The sequence below is a fragment of the Patagioenas fasciata genome, chromosome 18 (genome assembly GCF_037038585.1).
Source record: "Patagioenas fasciata isolate bPatFas1 chromosome 18, bPatFas1.hap1, whole genome shotgun sequence".
Taxonomy (NCBI): Eukaryota; Metazoa; Chordata; class Aves; order Columbiformes; family Columbidae; genus Patagioenas; species Patagioenas fasciata.
This window is the reverse complement of record NC_092537.1, coordinates 2,230,434-2,254,148: the sequence shown is the minus strand read 5'-3', so window position 1 is coordinate 2,254,148 and position 23,715 is coordinate 2,230,434. Positions and strand designations below refer to the sequence as shown.

Genomic DNA, 23,715 nt, shown 5'->3' with positions numbered 1-23,715 from the left:
TTCCATTGAGTGTCAGCTGCTCTTTAATTAGGAACCAGAGGGACATCGAAGAATTTTGCTAATTATGAACACACTATAAAAATGTAAACACTGTGCCCCAGTTTTATAATGGCAACACCTTACCGTGGATGCAAAAGTGAGCCTGGATTGGCTAATGAATGGAAAAATCATGGGATTTTTCTTGAACAGCTCACGAAGAGGCATCTGCAGTTATAAAATCAACTATTTCCTTTGGAAAAGGAATGAAAATATTTGACAAAAATACCTTCAAGGTTGAGAGAGTTTAGTTTTTTTAATATATCCCAGGAACAATCAAGATCTGCAGTTTTTGAAAAAGAAATCATAAATCAAGATGGTTTTACTGAAACCCACCGTACTTTCAGCATTTTATGATGCCTGAGATCTTCTTCATTCCAACTTCTTTTGTTTGCTGTTCCTGCTTTTTGAAGCTGCACTGAAAATCAGTCGGGAAGTGAGTGAGATCTACTTGCTGCAGTGAAAAACCTGCAAAAAGAAGCAATTTGCTGAGATCTTTGTTAGGCAATTCGACTTTAGTCCAATAGCCTCTTTCCTCTATTTCTCTGTCATTAAGGCAAATACCGAGCTCTGCTCAAGTTTGTGCTCTGGGTAGGAAGAAGAGAAGCAGGGAAGGTGACTGAGGTGTTCAAGACCAACAATTTAAGCTCTAAGTGTTTTCTGATTTAAGTCTCTCAATTTTTGGAATCCAAACTGACCTCTCTCAGGCTTGATTTTCAGAAATGCTTGACAATGCTTGAATTGCTTGGAAAACAAAGGTGCTCAGCGAAAACACACCCAAACAGTGTCTTGTTGGGCACAACATTCACATTGGAGTTCCCCCTCTCTCGTTTATCAAAGGAACTGGTAACCTGATGTTTGTGTCATAAAGTATTTTTAACTATTGTGCCTTTTTTTTTTTTGTTTTGAGAATATACAAAATAATTGAGAAGGAAGAGAAAGTGTTGCTGAAACATGTTTTTCCACTATTATTAAAGCATATGAGGGGGTTGACACCTATTCTTGGACTCATTCCCAGTGATGTGAAACATGGTAAGCTCTCCCAAATCCTGATGCAGCTACATGGAGGTGGCAGCTATTGCCAGGTGGGCAGTACTTCTAGTGTATGACTTTGTGTTCATCACCACTCACATGCTGGACTGTGACAGCTGAATAAATTAGCCAGAAATAGCTATTCTCAAATATTTTACTGTCAGCATTTGGTCCCATCACGGTAGCGCAGTGTTTGACAGCAAAGCCTCTGCGACACCAAGGCTGAAGCAGGGAAGTTAACAGGAGGCAAAGGCAAACGCGAAGTACAAGCTAATTCAGAATAAAAGGGATTCCCCAGAGGTCAGGAGATGGCTTTGAACAGGTTCAGTCATTCAATGGACGGAGGGTTGATTGATGACTCCGCATCACTCGCTGGAGCGAGATGAGCGCATTACATTGTCAGCGTGGGTTGCAGCAGATCAGCTCGAGGACGACCGTCTGCCAAAGAGATGAAGGAAGTTCATAAATTACCCCAGAGTTATGGAAACAGATCCTTTCTGCAGAGGGACCCGGGGAGCCGCAGCGTCCCTGGGTAGCCCATCTGTATCCCATAAAGAAACGGATACCTGTAATTAGTGCCATGAGTTATCACGACCACGCACAGCGTACATACGTCTCCATCCGAGAGGACGGTGCTTTGCGAATGGAAATAACCAAGACAGCTGAAAGTACAGTTTCACTGGAAGGTTTCCAGTCAAGATGTTTGAGGCAGGAGCTTGCTCTTGCCAGGATGGGAGAAATCTAAGATTCGGAGCTGATTGCATTTCCAAGAAACAAAACAGGGAAACTTGGATGCCGCTGTGGAGTAGGTGCACTGGAGTTCATACCCCGCAACCTCGCGATGGGCTTTATTTATGGCTTCTAGGTGCTCCAGTGAGGTGCCAAAGTGCCAGTCGGACACCAGATATCTTGAGAAAATAGGATTTTGTTTGCATTCTTCAAAGCCGTGAGGCCGAATGGGGGAATCTGGGATCCGTTTTCCCTCCCTGTGCTCCCTGCCTCGCTCTTGCTGAGACTCCAACAAAAGGGCAAGGAGGCCACTGCAGAGTAAATGAGGCCTTTAATTTGCCATAAAAAAGAAGATGACTGGCTGTTAAGGTTTTATCGGATTACAATAAAGGCTCTTTGCGCTTGGGAGACTGTGGTCTGATTCCCGGCATTGCTGGCAGGGCTGGAAAATCATAACCACAGATTATAGCAATAAGCTTCCAAATTTCCATATCCCTGCCAAGGGTGCTGCTCCCCGGCGTGTCCCGTCCCAGCCTCGCACCGGTGGGGTCAGAATCTGCAATGTCCCCATGGGGATGGACCTCCCACCAGGATCCAGGTCTCTGGGGGCATCTCTAGGCAAGGTGGGGGATCCAGCCTGAGACCTTTCCAACCGTGAGATGGGAACAGGAGCAAGGTCACACTAAGCTATCTATTTATAATTATCACAGAATCACAGAATGCTAGGGATTGGACAAGTAAGAGTTTAAAAATAAAATAAGCTACCTTCCCCAGTATGACTTTCTGCTATAACATTTCAGATAAATCTCCTTCCTTCCACCCAGCAGCCACCACCACAGAGTAAGGTAAGAAAAGCAGATGATGATAAATGAAATTCCCCCTTCGTGAACAAACCTTGTATTTTTGTTTCTTTGTTTGTTTGTTTTGTTTTTCCAGGCTTACATTTCATTAGGAGAATAATTTTATTAAAATAACACTTATTCTTTCAGCACAGAGACTGCTGGCATTCTGTTTATCAGCTCGGGAGGCAGCGACAGGCAGCCCTGTGCTGAAAGGAATATGCAAGGACTCTTGTTCAACTGATGCTGTGCATTTGCTACCTGGAAGACACGTCTGCATTTGAACCTGCTTTACAGACAAGTGGCATTGCACCTTTTTTCTTCAACCCTTTCTTGCGGTGGGTACATATAACAATGTAATGCTCTTGTTTGTGCACAGATGTGCAACTCACTCGTCTTTGCGGCATGTGGCTCAACATCAGTTTTTTCTCTTTCTTGGGTTTTGAGTATCTCCAAGGGTGGAAATCCCACAACCTCTCTGGGCGACCTCTTTGCAATCAGCATGTCCAAAATCCTTTCAAATAATGAGCAACAAGAAGCCAAGAGTAAAGAGATAAAGCTTAGTCTCCTTGAAAAGTTGTTTTGCTTGTGATGGTCGCTTGGGTTGGATGCACAGAGCATGGATGGAGCCTTTGGAGGGAAATACCTTCTCCTGGGTCAAAAGAACAGGGTCCTCCGACTGGATTAAGAAAAATGCTGTGGCCGGTTTCTCTCTACTGCATCCTCCAAGGCCAATGGAGAATTTAGTCCTTTTTTTTGCAAACCAGAGACTATGCAAAGCTCTGAAGTCAAATTTTCCACAGGAACAATCCAGAAAAACATTTTCTATAGATAAAACTGATTACTTTCATTATAGCTTTCTAACTTTTCTTTCTATAATGTAATATACTTAATACATAAAAAATATTAGAGAAAATACAACAAAACTAAAAAATTCAAAACAATAGCCATTTCGAAAAGGAAACTCTAAACATTTTGTTCTGAAATAGTCAAAACAGAATATTTTGACATTGTCAGGATTTTTTCCCTCAGGTTCTCTTCCAAAACAAAATTCCAGAGGAAAAAAAAGAAAAGAGCGATGTTTTGTTAAGCATTTCTATTGAACTTCCACTTCAGCCCTGCAGAATCCAGCAGAATTCGGGGTTTTTGCAGCAACTTTTGCAGTCAGCTCTTCTGTACACGGACACGCACCATGAACACAACCAAAGACCATGTATTTGGATTTGATAGGTGCTTTCATGTTTTTGTATGTAAATAAACTAGATATCAATTAATCAGATTAGAAACCTTGCTGGAGTCAGTCTGTAATTGGCAATGAACTTTCTTTTCATTTTCATTTGGCTACTGCTGAAGCAGGACGAGAGAATCAGTGGATGATCAGATTAATATTAATGAGCATAATTATCTCTCTGTTCCAAGTATAGCATCTTAGTAACGCTAATTTTCTTGGTAACTGATGAAGCTCATGGAGCTGATTTACACCTGGGTGGGAAAACAACGGAATTTAAGAGAAAATAATTTAAAATGGCCTTCAATTTCAACGTGAAAATATAGATGTATATACATGTATTATCCTAATGGGGACTCTTCCTTGAGCTGGACGTCAGTGTTCAGCCTCCCTGCAGATGGCCCTTAAGGGACTTGCAAGATCTGCAAAACTTTTCCAGGAATGGCTCCACAAACTGTCGTCTATTATTGTCACATTAGGGTTGCGAATGGAGCTTCGCCAGGGGCAGGCTCACGATATAGCAGAAAATTCCACCCAACGAGTGGCAGGCTATAAGAAAAACAATATCGATGTATTTTCCTCTATTTGTGGTTTCTTTTGTCCACAGAGTGTTTTTTTGTCTCTCAGTGACGTCAAAGCAAAATTATCTTGCAAAATGACAACTGGAAAATAACCCTGAGAATATATTGGATTTCCTACCTAGTAATTAACTAACTTGAGCTTAATGGAATGTATTATATATTTTACCGAGGCTACAGAAGATTAGTGAAACAAAAGTAATATTTTCTTTTGTTTTGATTGCAACGCTCGAGGCAAAGGCAGCTTAATATTTCACAATTAAGTGTTTTTTGCATTGCTGAAGTATCTATGCGCTCAAATATGTCACAGTGTCCTCATCGGAGGTGACAACTGCACTGTGTGTCACTGCCTGTGACACACATCATGTCCTTTAAAAGAGCAATTCACCTTCTGGGTTGCAGCAGTCGCCAGAACTCTGTCACTAATTCAGATCACTTTAATTCTTCTCTTCTCCTCGATGATTCATTTCTGTAAAATGGGCACGTTCTCAAGTACAGCATTTTGTTACAAGTTGCCATTTATGACTTTCTATAGCAAAAGAAAAAGTGATGCGGTTTTCACAGAATTCACTGTGTCTTTGAGACTGTCTCGCAGAAAGAAGAACACAAATCTCAGCATATGCTCCACTGTGTAATATTGGACGGAGCAGGTTTTACTCACATTGTCTAGGACAAACTCAAACAACAATGGACATGTTTTCTTCCTCTATAAAATAGGGTGTTTTTGTTACTTTAGACTATTAGGTGCTGTGCAGGAATGGATAAGAGCTGAGTCTCAAACCCAAATTCTAAAAGCTCGGTTGAGGCTCTTTTTTTGTGGTTGTTGACAATGTATTTCAGGGATGAGGGAAAAAAAACCACTCTTCTGCCTTATTTATACCTTGCTCCTAAGGAACAGCCACCTGGAGCCAGGGAGCACAGTATTGACATGGATTTGGTGGCCTAAAATGTATTTCTACTCTTATTTTGGACATGATCTACTTCTTCTTCTTCCTCTTATTTGTCCATGTGAGCCCACGGTCACCATGGGGAAAATTCAATTTCCATTTCCTGTGCATCTTCCCAGATTTAGTGAAAATATCCTTCCATCTAACAGCCAGTAAAACAAGACTTTGTCATCATTTCCTCTGTGCTCCCCAAAACAGATTTTTTTATTTCTTGGAAAAGATTTCGTTTTCCAGGCAGGCATTTTTTTCATGATTTCAGTGAAGCACCAATGTGTTTTAATAAAATTCAATAAAGTGTATATATGTCAGGGAAGATTTAATGTTGATAGTGGTATTGTGCTTTGGAGATTCAATTATCCTTCGGTGAAGAAGACACGGACGTTGCTGAGCACATGAGTGGAAAAGGAGCGTTAAAAAAAATCAGCTTTATCCAGCCAAAGTGGAAATCAGGTGAATAAATAAGAATATTGCTTAGCCACAGGAGAGACGACACATGTGTTCTGCACTGCAGAGAGACCTGCCCGTCCAACAGACAGCAGTGTTGTGAGATCTGTGGAACAAGTGTTTTCTTGCTCATACATCAGCAAAAGCAGATGTTCAACCTGCCAAAATCAGTAGAGTTGACGTTACATCTGTTGAGGAGCTGGCTGTTCGAATCAACAGGGTTTCGTCTGATGTGAAGTTTGTAACTGGAACAACATGACCAACATCGATATGTCGGTGTGGGAAGGTCCGTCTCTGCTTTGTATCTTCATGGGCCTTTCCAGAGCAGCGTGTTGTACTCACAAACTCCTACCCAGGCCTTGCTAAAACCAGTGACAAAATGGGATTTAAGTAGCCAGTAGACCTTGAGTTGGCTTCTTCTGTTCTGGGTGAGCCTCAGCCCAGCAGAATGCGTTATCTTGCATCGCTTGTTGGTGAGTTCTCACTTCCTACATTTGACTCCAACCACGGGAATTTGCTCAAAATTCTGGGCTTTGTGGTAAATCCACACTCAAGGTCAGGTTTTTTGAGAGTGTCCTTGATCTCAGCCAACATATCCATGAACCTGGTGTCAGCTTTGCGTTTGTAAGAAGACCGGAAAGTGGGAAAACAGTTTGCAAAGCTCTGCTGAGCGCTCTTCCCTGTGCAGCTGCTGTTGTGGGCAGCTGAGGAGGTGATGCGAACGGAATCCAGAGTGAAGGAAACCAAGTTTTACAACCCGTTCAGAAGAAGTCGTTTATTTAATGGAAAGATTTGCCTACGTTATTTTGGATGTTATGGTTTATGCATCAAGTGCAAAACTACTCTTTCAAAGCTCCAGCATGAGGATCAGTTTGAGTACTGTGTTTTAAAAAAGATAAAAATACACAACCAAAAAACAAACCCAAAACTTCCCCTTCCCCCACTATTATCCGCTGGGCAAATTAGTGCAAAAGGGACATTATGAAGCTGTATCCCGTCTGCTAGTGGCCTGTGCTTACTGAGGGCTACAAAGGAAGGACATTATGCTTTATCCTCTATATCCTTGCTTTGGATAGCAAAAATTATTTGCTCTGCAGAAATCACAGCTTAGCAAACCACAGCCTGCGTCTGTGTCTGGTTTAAATTAATGCACAGGCCCTCAAAAACTGAGGGGTTCTCTCATTATTGAGGGTGGCAGACAAAATCAGGGAGACTTTGGTTTCTTTACCAAGAGAAAGAAGTGTGCAATGAAATTAAAATCAATTTTTCTAAAGGCCCCCTTGGAGGGAAAAATCATTGCAAGGTAAATGATTAAAAGATGGGTCAGAACCATGCTCGCCAGCCCGGTTATCCTCAGCGTGCAGGTAGAGATAGAAACGTTTCATACTATGTGAACCAATATTGGTGAGCGCTGCATGTTGCCTCTGTCTCGGCGCATCTGGAAAAGGGAGATCTCCTCTCGAGTGCTGAGTGACAACTTACAACCTGTTTCTTTCCAGTCGACCTGGAAAATGTCCACTCGGATTTCAAGGGAGAGGAAATATAAAGTATTTTCTCATCAAACTTGGCATTATCTCTTTAGCAGGCAGGCCTCTCTCCCCCTGTACTGTATTTTTCCATTGTGTTGAATCAAACTTTATCTTCAACTCCGCTTGCCCATTCTAATAATAACGAGGTGGCGTTCAAAGCGTGACTTCGCAAGTGATTCATTTCCTCAATACCGCTGATTGGGACTTTGCACCACTTCAAAGGTAGGCAGCAATTTGGCTTTTTAACGCATTAGAGATAACATTTCTTTTTGCATTGGGATGAACTCATTATGGGCTTTAGGACCGGGACCTGATTATTTGCAGACACACAGTGCTACTCTTCTGCTGATAGGAATGGAGAGATGAGGCAAAGTAATAGATTGGGTAAGAACTCATTAAGTGTTGGGGCAGAACAATAGGCTCTTCCAGCCTTTAACTCCTTAGATTCATCTGGATCTTTCAATCTCAGCATCCTCCAGCCACTGGAGACTAAAACAACAATGAACTGAATGCAGAAAAAAAGCCAGGCAATTATTTTGCTTTGGTAAAAATTTAATGGAATTCACAAAGTCAGAGGAAGATAACGCTGCAAGGAGGAAACTGGGTCACTGAGATTCTGATGATGCTCCAAGGTGATGCTCCAAAAGGCAGCGGCACATGCCCGCTCCCCACGGCCTCAGCTGTGGGCTGCACACACAGACCAGCAAAGAGGGGGGATTTTGATTTTAAATTGTTGTTTCTTGCAGGTGAATTCCTAAGCCATCTGCAGAAAATTTTCCCTTCGTGGCCAGGAACATGTGGCCCAAGGGTTGGTGGGGGTGAGTACTTTGATTCCCCACTGTCTCCCCAGGGCTGAACAAAGCCCTTGATCCAGAGGGCTCTGGACTTTGCAAGAAAAGAGGGTTTGGGGCTTTTGTGTGTGTGTGTGTGTGTGTGTGTGTATTTTCCTTTTCTTTCCATCATACTAATGAAATTTGCAGACACAGAGAGGAAACTGAGAGTTATTTATAGGAGTGAGAGGAATGTGAGGTCTAATTGTGCTTAGTCTATTGCTAAGTATGTAATCTGTTTGCTATTAAATTTTACAGTCTTGCAGCAATGTACATAGGTTCTATTGTGGGTTTTTCTTTCTTTTAAGAGGAACATATACATTCGATGAAGAAAAAATATCAGGCTATGGTGCTCGCAAGCTTTAAGAACAAGTGGCACAAGTCAGCGTTTTAAATGAGGTGGGGCGTTTTTAGCATTTTTTTCCTTTAATAATCTTTTTACACTTGTCAGGTTTCTGTGGCCCTGAGCACTGAGGTTACCTCTTCACTGGCTGTTTCCACGGGAGGTGGCGAGTCCCACTGCACACCCAGGACGAGGGTTTAGCAAACCCACCTGCGCAGGTATTTGCTTCCCTTAGCACTGATTTCAGCGGAGAGGTGCTGATGATAACGGGGTGAAACGCTCTGTAGAAATGCAAAAGCAGTGAATCCTTGCATTTCTGTATGTTGTTTTACAGAGAGCCCTCCCCGGCTCTCCCACGACCCCATTCCCACCTGTGAGAGGTGCGAGGCTGCTGCAGACACTTTATTGTGTGTCCTTTGCTCTTCCCAGGCACGGGTGACAAGCCGAGGCAGTGGGAGCAGGGCCAGGGGTGCCGTTACAGAGCGGGGACAGCAGCTCTGCAAAGCTCAGCCTGGAGCAGGGGCTTAGCCTGGGGACCTGAGCTGCTGAGCTAAGCGCCATTCCTGATGGAAAAAGAGGAAAAGTCAGGCATGCAACCCGATACAACTGCTAATATCTACCCGGCAAAAGTCAAGCACTCAGACAGCTCTGGATTTAGCTGCTTTTTATTGCTTATCGCTGTCCACCCGTGCTGGAATATTCCATTCCTATAATTTCTGAGAGGCCCTAAAGGATCCTGTCACCTCCTCTGGGTTTAGGTTTCTCACTTTCTCAGACAAACACTTTTCCTGGGGTATTTTGCAACATGCCACAGTGACTCACTCTTGTCACTCCTCTTTGCTGGGATGACAACACGAAAGGGAAAAACAAATAATATTTACTCCTGGTGTCCAAAATTGGCTTTGCCGCTGCGAGCAGAATTTAGAAAGGCAGAAATAGAGGAGTGATTATGGAGTGCACTGCAATTAAGAGACAGCCCTGTAAGACCCTCCTCTGGGGTTACGGCTGCAAACAGAGGCGGGCTGGCTTCATGCAGGCTGATGGCCCCTGAACTGGATGCAAAGATGCCCCGAGACAACCAGTGACAGCAAATGAAAGGCAGGGATCAAGAACGGCAAGGCAGCATTTTGCTCTTTGCTTTGGCTGGTAAACCCTGCCAGCACATACACAGGTGCAGGACAACATCCTCTGCCGTGTTTCTTGCAAGCAAATGTAAAATAGAAGAAAAGAGACTCAGGATATACAGTGGCAGGTGGCATTTAGGGCCGGATCACCAAGAGATTTCCACTGTCCATCTCCATGGGAATTTTCTAGCCCTTCTCTGACTTGCTCACACATCCCTTTCAGACCCTGCTTCTAACTCTCAAAGAAATTGATTTTATTCATCGGGAGAATGAAGACCTGTGCTGGTTCCCATGTTTCTGCCAGGCCACCAGGGAAACGCTGATTTAGCGTGTGACATTTGGTGTGTTTGTTGGGTCAACAGGAGAAAATGCCAGGCAGGTTATCTGCAGCGAGGCACTCGAACCCTCCTCCATTGCAAATAAGACATGGGATGCCAGTTGGCTGCTGGCCAGTCCTTTGGCCACTGACCAACTGGCTGACATTCGTTTCTTCCAAACTTTACTCCTGAACCTGGTGGGAGGGTGTTTTACAGCAGCAATTAGTTTATTCCTGGGGTAAACAGTAGAAATTGGAGGGTAATTGCAGCAAGGAGTTTGCTTCCTGTTCCAGTGTGAATAACCCGCTGGACGCCAACTGGATGTTAGCCCTCGAATCTGTAAGGCCAATTGGCAGCTGCTCTGCATTTGTCCCTCGCAGGATTTGCAGATGTATGTTGGGAAGTGTGGGAATGGGGATCCCATCGGCCCATCCGTCCCCAAGGCCAGCAGAGACAGCGAGGTGCCCAAGGACACAATCCTGCTGCTTTCATCTCTTTCCCATCGTGAATAATGGACATTTTTCCTCCTCGTAGTCCTTCTGGGCCCTCACATACATTCGTAATACAACATTGCATGATGCTGCTTTATTCTGTTTTGTCCCCAGACCTCCTGCACTTTGTCATACAGTTCTGCCATGGTACTTACACACTAGCACAGGCTTTTAGCTGGGATGAGGCTCCCGCCGTGTTTCCAGAGTAACTCTCTTAAAATTGCCTAAATAGCTGCGATTTGCTCCATTCAATGTTGTCACTACACAAACAAGGAGGACACTTATACCTCTGCTGACCTTTCTTCACAAGTCAAGACTGACACGTTTCCTATCCCTTTTTCTGTTGGCTTTTCTCCTCTAGTTATCCTCCTCTTTGGCAGCAATCTCCCCCCATCATGCTGTCAGAATGGAGCATAATATACTAGAATATCTTCCTTAGATGAGCTACCAAGCAACCCATCCCCTCTTCCATCACATGCCTTATTATCTCACTTTTTTCTTCTTTCCATTGATCAGATGGAACATTAGATTATTTTGCTGTCTTTTTTTTCCTGAGGTTACAATATTTTCTTTCAAGATCTCCTTTATTATTTCACTGTCTTTAGGCTCTTCTCAATTTTGCATCTTTACTTGTTGAAATTTCCTAAAGGCTGATGTCTCCGGGCCAAGGTATACTGCACTATTTTCCAACTGGGAGGTACAACAGCGTATTATCCACAGGAGGGATGGCTTCACTAGCATTTCATCCTCCACCTTCTTGGATTGAAGTCTCAGTGGTGGCTCAGAGCTGGAGGGCCAGACCACGCTCACCATTTAGGTGGTGAAAACCCCTCAAATCCATCCAGTGACTTAATCGGAGTAACACTGAGAAAAAAGATCAGCTCAGCATCTCCAAGGATAGCTTATTCAAGTTGCTAATATTACTGACATGAGGCAATATTTATACACATTCGGACATTTTCCGTTTTTACCGAGACGTGGTTGGGAAAAGAGCTTGGAGGGCAGAGGTAGGAGGAAGGATAAGTGGGGTTGGTGAGTGATCATGCTCATGACCACATTGCCAAGGATGTTGAGAACATCCTGCCAACACCACCAAAGAGAGCCGTGAAACAGAAAGTTGCTGCTTACCAACATTTTTATTGAGCAGCTATGTTATAAGATGATATGTGGTGAAGTAAATTATATTCAAGAAGAATTTGGAATAAATCTCAAACAAGTCCTTTGGCTGAAGCATCCTTGAACTCAAGATAAAGAAATTTCTATCCCTTGGATATGTTCTGTCAGCTGAATGTAGCTTTGTGAAATTTATTGTTTTTACAGAAATCGGGGCAACGTATTTTAGGATAGTTCAGACATCTCTGGCTGCTTGGATTTCCTCAGTTTAAGTTTGTTAGTTCCCCTCCCCTTAAAAGAAAAACAAATAATCTAGAACTTTCTTAACCTCTTTGTTGGGTACAGTTTTTGACAAACAAACAAACAAGCAAACATCCTCCATCTGGAAACAAAATTTGGCAAAGAAAATATAGTAAGGGAGGGGAAAAAATTTCTCTCACAGATATTAACCTCTACTCTGCAAGATGTGTTCGCCCTTCAGAAATGAGCAGCTGCGTAAATCGTTAGGAGGTTGCTAAGGATTAAGGCTGGCCAAAATACGTTCTTTTACTGTCTTAAATTTCCTCAATGCAAAATAAATGTAAGCTAAGCTGCTCTAACTGCGGATGCTGCCACTGCTTACAGAGAACGCAGTTTTGATATGGATGGATTACATCCCTTCTTAAACTGATTTGACACTTGCGTGTGACCTGAGAGTGAGAACACATGATACGGCACCAGAGTCATAAGGAGTGCACGTGCTTCAGCCAACAGCCAGGGCAGGATGGTTCCCAGCATGTTTTCAGGCTGGATCTATGGGACCATAGGACTGAACATAAGTGTAATTACCCATAACTATTGCTCTACATATTTTAGAAGTTATCTAGAAAATAGCCTGTTGAATCTTAGCATCTTTGGGTCAGGGGTAGGATTTTGGTTCTGCATCGTGCAGTCCCAAGTACACAGAGTTTCTGAGTCACGGGAATTGCCCTTTCACTATGATAATCATCAAGAGGAAGGGATGACAACACCTTCTGCTGCCACCCAAGAAATTTGTTTCATTCTGCTAATACTAAGTGTATGTTCATCAAAAAGGGAAAAGAAACAGTTTTCCTATCAGCTCAGCAGCTCTTTGCTTCCTTCCATCAGAGCTGGAGATGGTCAATATTTTGTAAGATTTTCCCAACATCTTTACCTTGTACAAACATCATCTTAAATTAGATTTCAGTTGCACATGTCAAAAAGAGGACAAATCTAGAAATCAGAAATTCAGCCTGTGTCAGTCTGGGCAATCTGCTTTGTATCATGTACTGAATTGGCTGAGTTAAAAGGAAGAGCTGGCAAGAGGCTTTTGTTTTATTTTTATATTATTTTGGTAATCAATTGTAAATCAAATTCTTTCAGTTGTCTTGTGCTGCTAACAAAGGCTCTCTACTACCAGATTAGAGTGTTTATATAATTATTTTAAGCATTGTTTGGATGTGCGTATGATGCCAAACAGTGTAATTGGCTGACGGAAAGTCCGGGCCAGGTGATGGCTGTTCACAGCTACACGCTTTGAACTCCTAGTCACAGGCTTTCCTAGCATCCTTCCTACTAATTAGCCTTCAGGAATTAATAATTCACTTTGTCTTTCTGCTCCAGCATTCTGACAACAGCGAGTGTAGCTGGTTTATTGTAGATAACAATAACAAAACATTCATAATTTAATATTCTTGTTTTCTCCCTGCAAGGCAGAGCCATCCCAGCCAGTTCCCCTCTGAGGCAGCAGCTGCTTTGAAGCTCAGCTCCTGCAACAGCCCAGACAACATCCACGCTGCTTCGGTGTCTGTGCTGGAGTTCAGATGTTGGTTCACAAGCTGTGTCCCCATCACATGCAACGACAAGCCAGGTCCTTCTCTTTCCCCACAGCTGGTAAATCCACAAATGCCGGTGGGACTCAAAGTATGTAAGTCAAGCAGGATAAATGCAAGACCGGAGCGTGCATTTGCTTTCTACTCAATATTTTTTTCATTACTGTGGAGGTTTTGGGGATTGTATCGTTTTGCTATGTTCACACAAAAAGGCAGAATTCCCACCCACACCTGAAGAGAAGTGCAATATAGGAAGCTACTGTAATTGCCATATGAGAAAAAAAATCTCTTATAAATCATTTAGGTGATGGACACCTGGGTAGTAGTAATGCAAACACAGCACTGGGGTTGAGGAGTGACGGATTGGTCACATCACAGAGCATTTAGCTCCCCACACAGACCTGCTGGTGGGGTGAACAAATCCCAGGCTGTACCAAGAAGATCTCACCCAGACTATAAGAGCAGCCCCATTCCTCCCATGGCAACGGAAAACGCTGTGTTATGGCATGTGCGTTAGCCTCACCCTGAGAAATGCACAGCCTGTTCCAAGCAGTTCCACTAAAACAGCAACACAAAAATGACGCGGCCAACTCAAAACAGAGGTCGGGAGTAGAGCTGAGAAGATGCTTTGCTGTCCCGAATCTGCCCACGCAAGAGGAGCCTCCCTGCGACCTCCCCATGTCGCTTTGGGTCCTGCCTTCTCTCCTTTGGCTGGTTGGTGAGAAATGGTAAATTTCCACGTGTTACTCTGTCCACACTGGATGTCAGCTATTAATATTCATAATATACTGGCAACATAGAAAGAAAAACAGATTTACTTTGGTTAGAGAGAAAGTAACAAAATAAATAGTGTGTCTCTGTTAAAGATGAGATACCTAAACTATAATCAACAAGTTTACTTTTCTTGATTCAGAAAACATGAATCATTCTGTAAAATCAGATCAAATTCAAGATTAGTTTCTCATGGCATTGCTGAGGAATTTCAGATATTTCCATTGGGAAAAGAGTTATTTCTTTAACCATTCCAAGGTTCGTTTGTTCAGTACTAATTTTTTCTGGCATAATGAAGGCTGCCCAAAGGTAAGGAATGTCAAGATCTAAAAGTGGAGTGGAAAAAAAGAAGTGAGATTAGTACAAGATTAAGAGACAGAAACTAAGTGGAGGCACAAATCAGATTATTTCAGCTAGGCAGAAGGTTCATAAAAGATTATGACTGTCTTGCTAAATACTACACAAAAATATATCATAGAACTTCCCCAGCCAGCTGTGCCAGTTTTAAATCAAGCAATAGAGAAAGTATTTGCACGCAGATTGCAGAAGTTTTGTGCATTATGTGGCAGTCTTGCAGCCATCCAACCTGCAAGATTACCGTGAATAAAACAGTGTTCATTAGCACTAGATTTTTAGTTACAGATGGCAGAACCCAAATCATTCCAAATCATTTTAGAAATGAATAGTCATATGGTTTGGGGAAAGCGGGCTTAAAAATGGGTTGTATATTGTTTTTTATACCTGCTATTACTGAAAGGTCAGACAAGAAATCTGGTCTGGGAGGATTTACCCCGAGGTTGCATGTGGCAGATGGGATTCTCCTGTTTGCCATATGGCCACAGGCTCAACCATGACTTTGAGAAACTAATTTCACTCTCTGTTGACCCCCAGGGTTGCTGCTCAGACCCTTCCTCACTCTTACGGTTTATCCATTCTGATTTTTAACACCTTTGGGCAGGAACCATCTCTTCCTTCACACTCACACACTGCCAGCAGAGCAGTGACCCATCTGCATTTTAGTTTTTTGGGACTGTCGAGTCCCCAGTTCTGAGCTGGTGGCACCATCGTAAAATCAGATACGCTGAGACAAGAGGAAGGCAGGATTTTTTTTCCTGAGTAAGCTCAATTCTGTCTTTGAATTTATGACTGGTTTAATTCCTTCTCTTTAGGTGCTACTAACTGCTAGATGGACCAATAGCACAATGGATTTTTAAATAATACATTTTTTCCATGTAGTCCAGCATTCGAGGACTCCCTCACCACCCAACAGCTGCAGAAGCGCCTGTTTCTTCTCCAGTTAATAACAACCTATTAATAATGCTGAGCAGCGACCACCTTTTCTCAATTATCCTTCTGTAGGCTGCTGATTTTGTATATGCCTGAGGCAACAAAATCCCAGTTCTTGACCTGACTATACTGTGGCAGATGGAGCATCAGCAACAACAAGCATCCCTAAGTCCTCCAGCATGGAATCGACTGACAATGGCCTCACGGAAATCTGTGCCCAGCACTCATCCCCTGGCAGCAGCCACCTCGGAGCAGCACGTGGCCTGAGATCATCGTCTCCTTTCTGCCATTGTCAGCAGGGAATGGCAAGAGCATCCAGAGGGTGATTCATGCACCCAGCTCCAGACAGGGTGAATCACCCTCTGAAAACCATCATCTCCCACCACCAGAAAATCGGCTTTAAATAGATGCCTAACTTTAGATCAGTGAACGTGGGTGAAATTAATCCCATCCTATGGGATTCTCCACCTCGGATCAGTCAACAGTCCCCTGTTACTGCTTTCCTTTGGAATATTCTTCTGGTCATGACATATATTCAGGCAAAATCTTGCCTGCTACTTGGACAATGGTGGGAATTTTCTGAAGTGGGTTTTTTGGGTGGTTTTTGTTTGTTTTGTTTGGCTTTGTTTTGGTTAAATAAAGCCTTTAGCCGATCTCATGGAATGGGTGGTGCGATAGCAGAAAGTGAAGCTGCAACTGCACGGGTAGAAATTTTGATGCAGAGGGTGAATAACATTTTGAAGTGAAAAGTATCGTGCTATTTTCACCTCCTGCTTTTCAAAGGAGGAGAAGGAGAGAGAGAGAAGGTGCTCACTGAAAATCCCAAGTTAGACTTTTAATAATGTAGATTTCTCCCCCACTTTTATCCCCCCCTTTTCCTGCACATAGTGAGAAACTTCCCAAGGTTGCCAATGGCACTAAAACAGTCAGTCCACTTTCAGAATTTCAGTCACCTCTTAAACACTTAGAGGCTGAATTGAGTGAAAACCCATTTTCAGAGGAGTTTCCAAGGAAGTAGAAAGTTTCCACACCCTGAATCTTGCACTCAAAGAAATGGAAACTGGATCGTTGCTGCCAACAGTCTGAACTGGTGTATCACAAGCTGCTGAATGCTATATTCTGTAACAAAAAATGCAAACATGCTTGGCGCTATATTAAAACACAAAAACACACTTAAAGAAGCTTAGCTGAACAATACATGACTTATTATTTACTTTTTGCATGCAATTTCTGCACGCTGCCTTTTACCTGCCTGATAACAAATACATTCTGATGAAATCGCACAGCTTGTGTTTTGCAGAACTTTGAGCTTTGCAATCACAACGACCGTTCCACAAAAAGACGAAGACACCTGGACAAGAAAAGCTGTGGACCCAACTGCTCGTGGATGACTAATAGAGAGGGTATGTGCCGTGTGATCTTTTACTGATCTTACCTATTTACGGTTTCAAATATAAAGCCTGGACTTCACACAGTGTACAAGGAAAAATAACCATTCATCAGGATGGTGGTGAACCAGTTGGAGGGTTAACACCACAAATGGCTGATCTGCTCGGGTCCGGGTGGGTTTGATTCTGGGTTGACTCTTTCTCCAGCTTGCAGCTCAGGTGGATGAACGTTGGCAAACGGCATTTATGCTGTTTGAGGTTCATGATGAAACAGGTACCAAAGAGCTCAGGTGGAAAAGTCCTTTCAGAGATGGATACAGATTTCTGTCAGTTCCATATGACTTGACCGTACCAGAAGGAACTTTCTAAGAAGCAAAAGTTAGAGTTTAAAAAGCCCTTCCTTTCTGTTCACCCTTTCTGCTTTATGTAAGATTTCTTGCTTACAATATTCCATTCAACAACTGCTTTCATGCCAGGGAAAGTGTAATAAAGACAATATTGCATTTTAAAATTCACCCTCATTCAGTGCTTTGAAGTCCAGGGGAAAATCGCTCCCCGGACTTAGAGGCTTTAGGTGGGACATGAGCAGGTTCCAACTGTTTGATCCTGCTGGATGCTATTATATCTATATAGGAACATACAACTGATGATTCATTCAATCACCTTATGTCAATGGCTCAGTCTGATTTCCAAATCAGACGAGGGTGTAAATAATAACAAAGCTGTGTAGGACTCGATAATGAAGTTGCTTGGGAGTGCTGGTTGAGAAACTGGAGAAAGCGTTCAACGATATCTTGGAATTCCTCTGTGCTAAACATTGATATTTGCTGCCAGTGTCAGGCTTTGTCTTGTTATCACCTTGGCACAGTAAAGCTGAATTAAATTATTGTAATTAAATTGTTGTTATGTAAAAGCTGATTGCTTTGCATTGCTTTTCATATTATACAATAGCAAGTAGTTATTACATAAAGCAACCAATCAAACAAAACAAAAACCCATTCCAGAAAATCCATCTCGTTTAAAGTGTGATCAAATACTAAAAGCCTTTGTAATGAGCAAATAAAGTTTGTGAACAAGATTTATTTCTCTACAAACTAACTTATTTTCCATTCCAGTCCAAAAAAAGAAATCATCACCTTTTCCTGTTGATACATTTCAGGATCAAAATGCCAAGTCATGGGTGGGTTAGGAAAATCTTGTTTACAGTCAAAGCCTTGGCGACCTTCCTACATTTTTTACATTTTAATTATAAACTACATTGGCATCCTGCTATAAAGACATTACTTTCTGGAAACTCCCAACTATTTACATGACTAAGACTTAATTGAATCTAGGATTCTTGCTCTTTCTTCTTTTTTTTTTTTTTTAAATTTAAATTTTTAAATAAAGAAACATCATTATCATTCTTCACTGCAGAAAACATTCCTTTGCTCCCGTTGGGTGCTGGTAGCAAACACAAACAAGACTTTTGTCCTCATGCACCATTTAAGACAAATGAATCAGGATCTATATCTTTCGAGGAACTGTTAATTACTGCTGTCAAATCAGATTAACAGTTCCTATAAAACCGATGTAGATGTCTAAGATTTGTGCTTTTCCACTGCCTGGAAGCATGTAGATATGGCTTTGGTACCTACTTAGAAACATTAATCCCCACTAATCCACAGCGTCCGAACTGGGGTTTACTGCAGTTCAAATGATTCATTGGAAAAAAGCTCAGATTACCTTTCCCTGGGGAAAAAAAGAAAACTGGATATAATTTTAGTCCATGAGGGCTGTCAGTAAAATCCGTAGGTGTACCGAATGAAGGCCATGAAGGCAAACGTGTTACCTGAGGGTGTCCGATGAGCAGCAGAGCAGGGACCGGGATGCAGGATGCAGGATGCTCATTCCTCTGCTCTGCTGGAACCTCAGCACCTCTCCAAAAGGTGGGTGGGCTGCAGGACCTGTCCCCCTTACTCATCACACGGGGCCAAGGATGGTTTGGATGGGAGGTCTTACCTGCTCAGTATGTGTAATGGAAAAGTGTTTGTAAGGTGCTGTAAGCCTTAATTCTCCAAGCATTAAAAAAGAAGATGACAACGCTTGCTTGTTTAATCGAGTTGTAGGGAAAATTATATCTCTGCATTAAAAAAAAAAAGTTATATATATATATATATGCGCACCATTATCTTCTCCCCATTATAAGACAAATTCTAATTCTGGTAATTATAGCTGCGCCTCCCTTTTTCTAGATGTTTCAATGGGTTCGACACACTTCACTTCTTGTTACAGTTTCTTGCACCGAGAAACTCAAAATTAAAGGTACTGTTGAATTGGAAAATATTGTTATTACAGTAACAGTCATCAAGAATTGGATTTGTACAAAACTATAAAGCAAAACACACTGAGATGATTCATTATGCATCACATGGAGAAAGACGTAATGTTGTTAATATGGGAGAACAGATGTGTGTATGTATTTTAAGTGTCTCTTTGTCTTTTCTCTGATGAAAAGATTCTTTTTTTCTAAAAATAAAAAGAAAAAGAAAACCCAACCTGATCTTGATTACTGGTACTTCTGAGAAAGTTCATTGGGAAATGAAAGCAGTCAGTGCCGTTGCCATTAATCTCTTCTTATGTTAGTTTGGCTTTTACTGGAGAAAGTAAAAACTCTTGGGTTTTCTTTCATGCCCGGTCCCATATGTGAGTTAAAGCAAAGTTGACAAGCAAGTCCTTGACGTAACCTCACGCACGCTGCGGTTAGATGCTGTATAGCAGCAACGGCCCAGATGTGATTCCCTCACTGCATTCAAATTAATTGGGCTTTAATTAAAAGCGCAACACTTTGTTTTGTTTTGTTTGAAAGAGACAAGGCTAAGGGTGATCATTTGTTAGTTATCTATCTTTTTTATGATAAACTTGTTTTGACGTGTGTGAGAAAAAAGGTTCGTTGCTTTTCCATTTTGTCATACCTCAAGCATTTCGTGCAGGGACTGAATACATGTTCGTGAGTTGAAATGATCTACAGAACAATACCCTGTGATTTTAAACACAACTGCACTCTCACCTTGCCTGTAGGAATGTGGCCAGTTTGTCACTGTCTAATGGCTCAAAACCCAGTCCTGAGTGACTGAGCTCTCTCCCCCACGGCTCCATCCTGCAGACACTACATATTTTAATATCCTTAATTGCACAAAGCAGTGGAAGACAGATCTATAGAATTTATTAGATGACCCTTCTGGATTTTAAAATGGTAGGATATGTTTATATAGTGGAGGTGCTCCTTATGAATCCCAGAAGACTTATTTGAAACGCACAGCATTTTTTCTGTCTGTATTATACAAGGAACTGCCTCCTCTATTTACTGTGCTGGGAATGAGGAGTAGATGTAGCCTCTTGATTATCTGCTTTCAAGATCCAAGTGGTTAAAGATAAAATTTTAATAAGTCTCAGACAATGTAAAGCAGAGAATCGGTGTCACAGCTCCCCCAGTGCCACCCCTGCCATGACAGGGACATCTTCACCAGCTCAGGTTGCTCAGAGCCCCGTCCAGCCTGGCCTGGGATGTCTCCAGGGATGGTTCATCCACCACCTCTCTGGGCAACCTGGGCCAGGCTCTCACCGCCCCCATTGAAACATCCTGCCCTTCTCCAGCAGCAAAACCCTCTGGGACTCAACCCTGCACTAAGGTGGCTGCACCGACCAGGGACATGGTCGATCACAGCTCTGCCAGCACGTGGCCGTGCCAGCTCGTGTGGAGAAACCTCATGTGCTCGGTAACCCTCGTGGTTGCCATCATGGGTTAGACACTATTTTATAAGCACCCAAAGACTTGCTAGGTCTTAGCCACTGTTGGAAGTGATGACTTTTTAATGGCAACCAGCATGCTCGAAAAATTCCCCAAGATTGAACAATATTCTGGACACGGACGTCCCCGGAGATCCGGCTGCCTGCCCTCTCATTGCTCAAATATTGAGGTTAATTGGGGAAGCAGGGAGCTTTGAATTAGCACTGCAGTATAAAGACATCTACGTGCTTGTTTTTAATGTTTTGTTTCGGATCCTTGTAAAAATACCCATGCAAGTATTACTAAACACATTAAACTAGTGGACACATTTTATTATTTGGCAGCAAGTTTATTCTATGTACTGTAACTGAGCCCGTAACAAGATTCCCACTTCATTTTGTTTGCTTACTTGGTACTGCAGATAGAAATGGGAGGATGCTGAAAATGAAAACTCTATTTAGGCCACATAATCTCCTTCATTAAGTCTCAGACATGCTGGATAAGGCTCACTTGGGGACCTATTAATGGAAACACATCTGCTGTGTTCATAACAATAAAAGACTGGCTACAAAGTGATTAATTGCTGTTAACAGAAGCAGGTCCTGCTTTGGGAAGGCAAATATGTGGCACGTTTAGATGCGCAAAGCACTACAGGCACTGGAAGGAGTTGCACAGAGGGCAGCTCTGGTTCAGTTTGGTTTGCAGCACTTTGAGGACAGCTCAAAGGGTTGGCCATGCCCAGATGGCTCCAGTTGGGTCACCTTGGCTGACAAGCCCACCTCCCTCAGACTTCTCCAAGGTAAGAGCTGACTGGAAAAGAAGCATCACTGCCTTTTTCCACTTCAAATGCATTTTTTCAGCAGTGTTTGTACTACGGTAGTCACAAGAGACCCTAATCAAACTGGGGCCCTCTTGTGTTAGACACTGTCCAGATGTGTAATACAAAACAGCTCTTCCTTTTAAGAACTTAAAGGCTTGCAGATAAGCCAGAGCATGGGAAGGGAAAACCAGACATGAAGTGGGGAAATGCCACGACCCGCCTGAAGTTTTAGGAGACAACTGAAACCTTGTAGGTCTCAGTTCAGGATTATTGGACGGTACCTTCCCTATGGCTTGAAAACGATGTATGAGACCCTCAGGAGTGAGACATGAGCACGTGGCCTTCAGCAGAGCCATGCTGCCTTGTGCCTGCAGAGGATCGGGGGGAGCCTTGGTTCTGGTGTGGGGGGGCTGAGCAACTGGGCAAAAAAAGAATACACTTGTACTGGAAGATGCTCAGGATGCTTGAACAGAGAGTTCAGAAACATTCCTGACTTACAGTGACTTTATAAGAAGGCATGTCATACCCTTTCAAATGGCTAGAAAGTATGAGCCAGAATGGCAGGAAAATATGGCTTATTTCCAGGCAGTATGCTAGCACGTTGATTAGAGTCCAGATGAAGATAAAAAGGCTGGAGATCCAATGCACAGTGCTGGAATTGTATGTTTCTGTAGAAGATCTAATGTATTCGTGCTGTCAGGTCACATACATTAAACCTAGAAACCTGATGTTTCCTTTCTTCTTTTTTCTCCCTTTTTGGAAGCACTTCGAGCAAATATATTGAATGAGACATTTGCAAGCATGGAGCCCATTAATAACACAAGGCGAATGCAATGCTGCAGTCTCATTCATACAGCTCTTGGGAGCCAAGGAAATTAAAATCCTATACGTTTCTTTTTCTGCCGTGGGGAAATGAAAGCCAAACCATGAGATGGGGCTGATTAGAGACAGGTGAAATGTCTGCTTGTTTTTAAAGCTTTACAGCTCTCATGTTGATAGTCCCTAGATTTTTTTTCAAGTGCATTCTACAGATATCACAGAATCACAGAATGTTTTTGGTTGGAAGGGACCTTAAAGATCGTCTAGTCCAACCCCCCTGCCATGGACAGGGACATTTTCCACTAGATCAGGTTGCTCAAAGCCCCGTCCAACCTGACCTTGAACATTTCCAGGGATGGGGCACCCACAGCTTCTCTGGGAAGCCTGTGCCAGTGTCTCACCACCCTCGTCACCCTCATCACCCTCATCACCCTCACTAGCAGAGTACAGATGGCGGCAAGAGAAATAAACAAGTCCTGAGGACCAGGACCTTTTCAGATGCCAAAGAACAAAAGATGCTGCAGCAAAGGCTCCCTGCTGACAGCTGCTGGAGACGCCCATCTCGTACTTATTGCACTCCTCACGCCATGGATTTGTAAGGCTGAAAACCTGTAGTCCCATTTGTGCTAAAATAACAGTAACAAAAATTAAAACCTTCCATGAGTTTGGAATGGAATAGAATGATGCAACAGCGAAACAAACAATAACTATGAAATTCTCCGTATGCATATATTGTGTACATAAGATTAACTCATCTGGATGTGTTGTCACTGTGTATAGCACACACCTTACTCAAGGTGCACAAAGAACCACGGCCGTGCACATAGAACCCTCAGTACTGACCCTTCTCCAGGCAACCACAGGATGCAGATGTCCATTAGTTGAGTATTAAGTGGGCAGACAGACATCAGAATGACTATCACAAATCTAATGTTCACATCTAAATAGATATAAATGGTCTTGTTTTATAACTGCTTCCCCCAGTCAACCTCCTATGATATCTTAGACTTGCTAACATTCTTTTTATTGCTGCCATCTGATTGTATAACTCCACTGATAGCAGCTCTTCATATTGCATCGATTATAAAGGGAACAGGAAAATGAACAAAATGTACTCATTCTGTTTATAGTTTGAACTATAATTTTGTGGCCCTCCTTGGATGCCTTAGCAGAAGAATCAGATGCACTTTTCTCCATGTTTGGGAACACACTCATACTTTGGCTGGGAGCTGTGTCCAAGTTTACTCAGCCCTCGTGCTTGCTTGCTTTCACTAATGGATTTTTTTCGGATGTGGGAGATGGACAGGGCTCCCAGCGCAACGGGTGAGACACAGCAGGAGCTTCCACTAAACAGAGAATTTCCGAAGAAGAAAGGTTGTTCGTCAACCCTTGATCACCACCCGCTGATGCGTGATTGGGGTACGAAGGTTCAGACATGATCTGTGAGGG

General features: G+C 42.7%; 1 long non-coding RNA gene across 1 annotated transcript in view; it reads left to right on the top strand.

Annotated features, from left to right (window-relative positions):
• The window catches only part of LOC139829363 (uncharacterized), a 42,407-nt gene extending 23,100 nt beyond the window's left edge, over positions 1 to 19,307 (top strand). The window contains exons 2-5 of the long non-coding RNA XR_011741818.1: positions 2,787 to 2,974; positions 8,644 to 8,753; positions 13,293 to 14,140; positions 15,353 to 19,307. This is a non-coding gene — a long non-coding RNA (uncharacterized lncRNA). The remainder of the gene's footprint in view (positions 1 to 2,786; positions 2,975 to 8,643; positions 8,754 to 13,292; positions 14,141 to 15,352) is intronic.
• Positions 19,308 to 23,715: the final 4,408 nt, after the last annotated feature.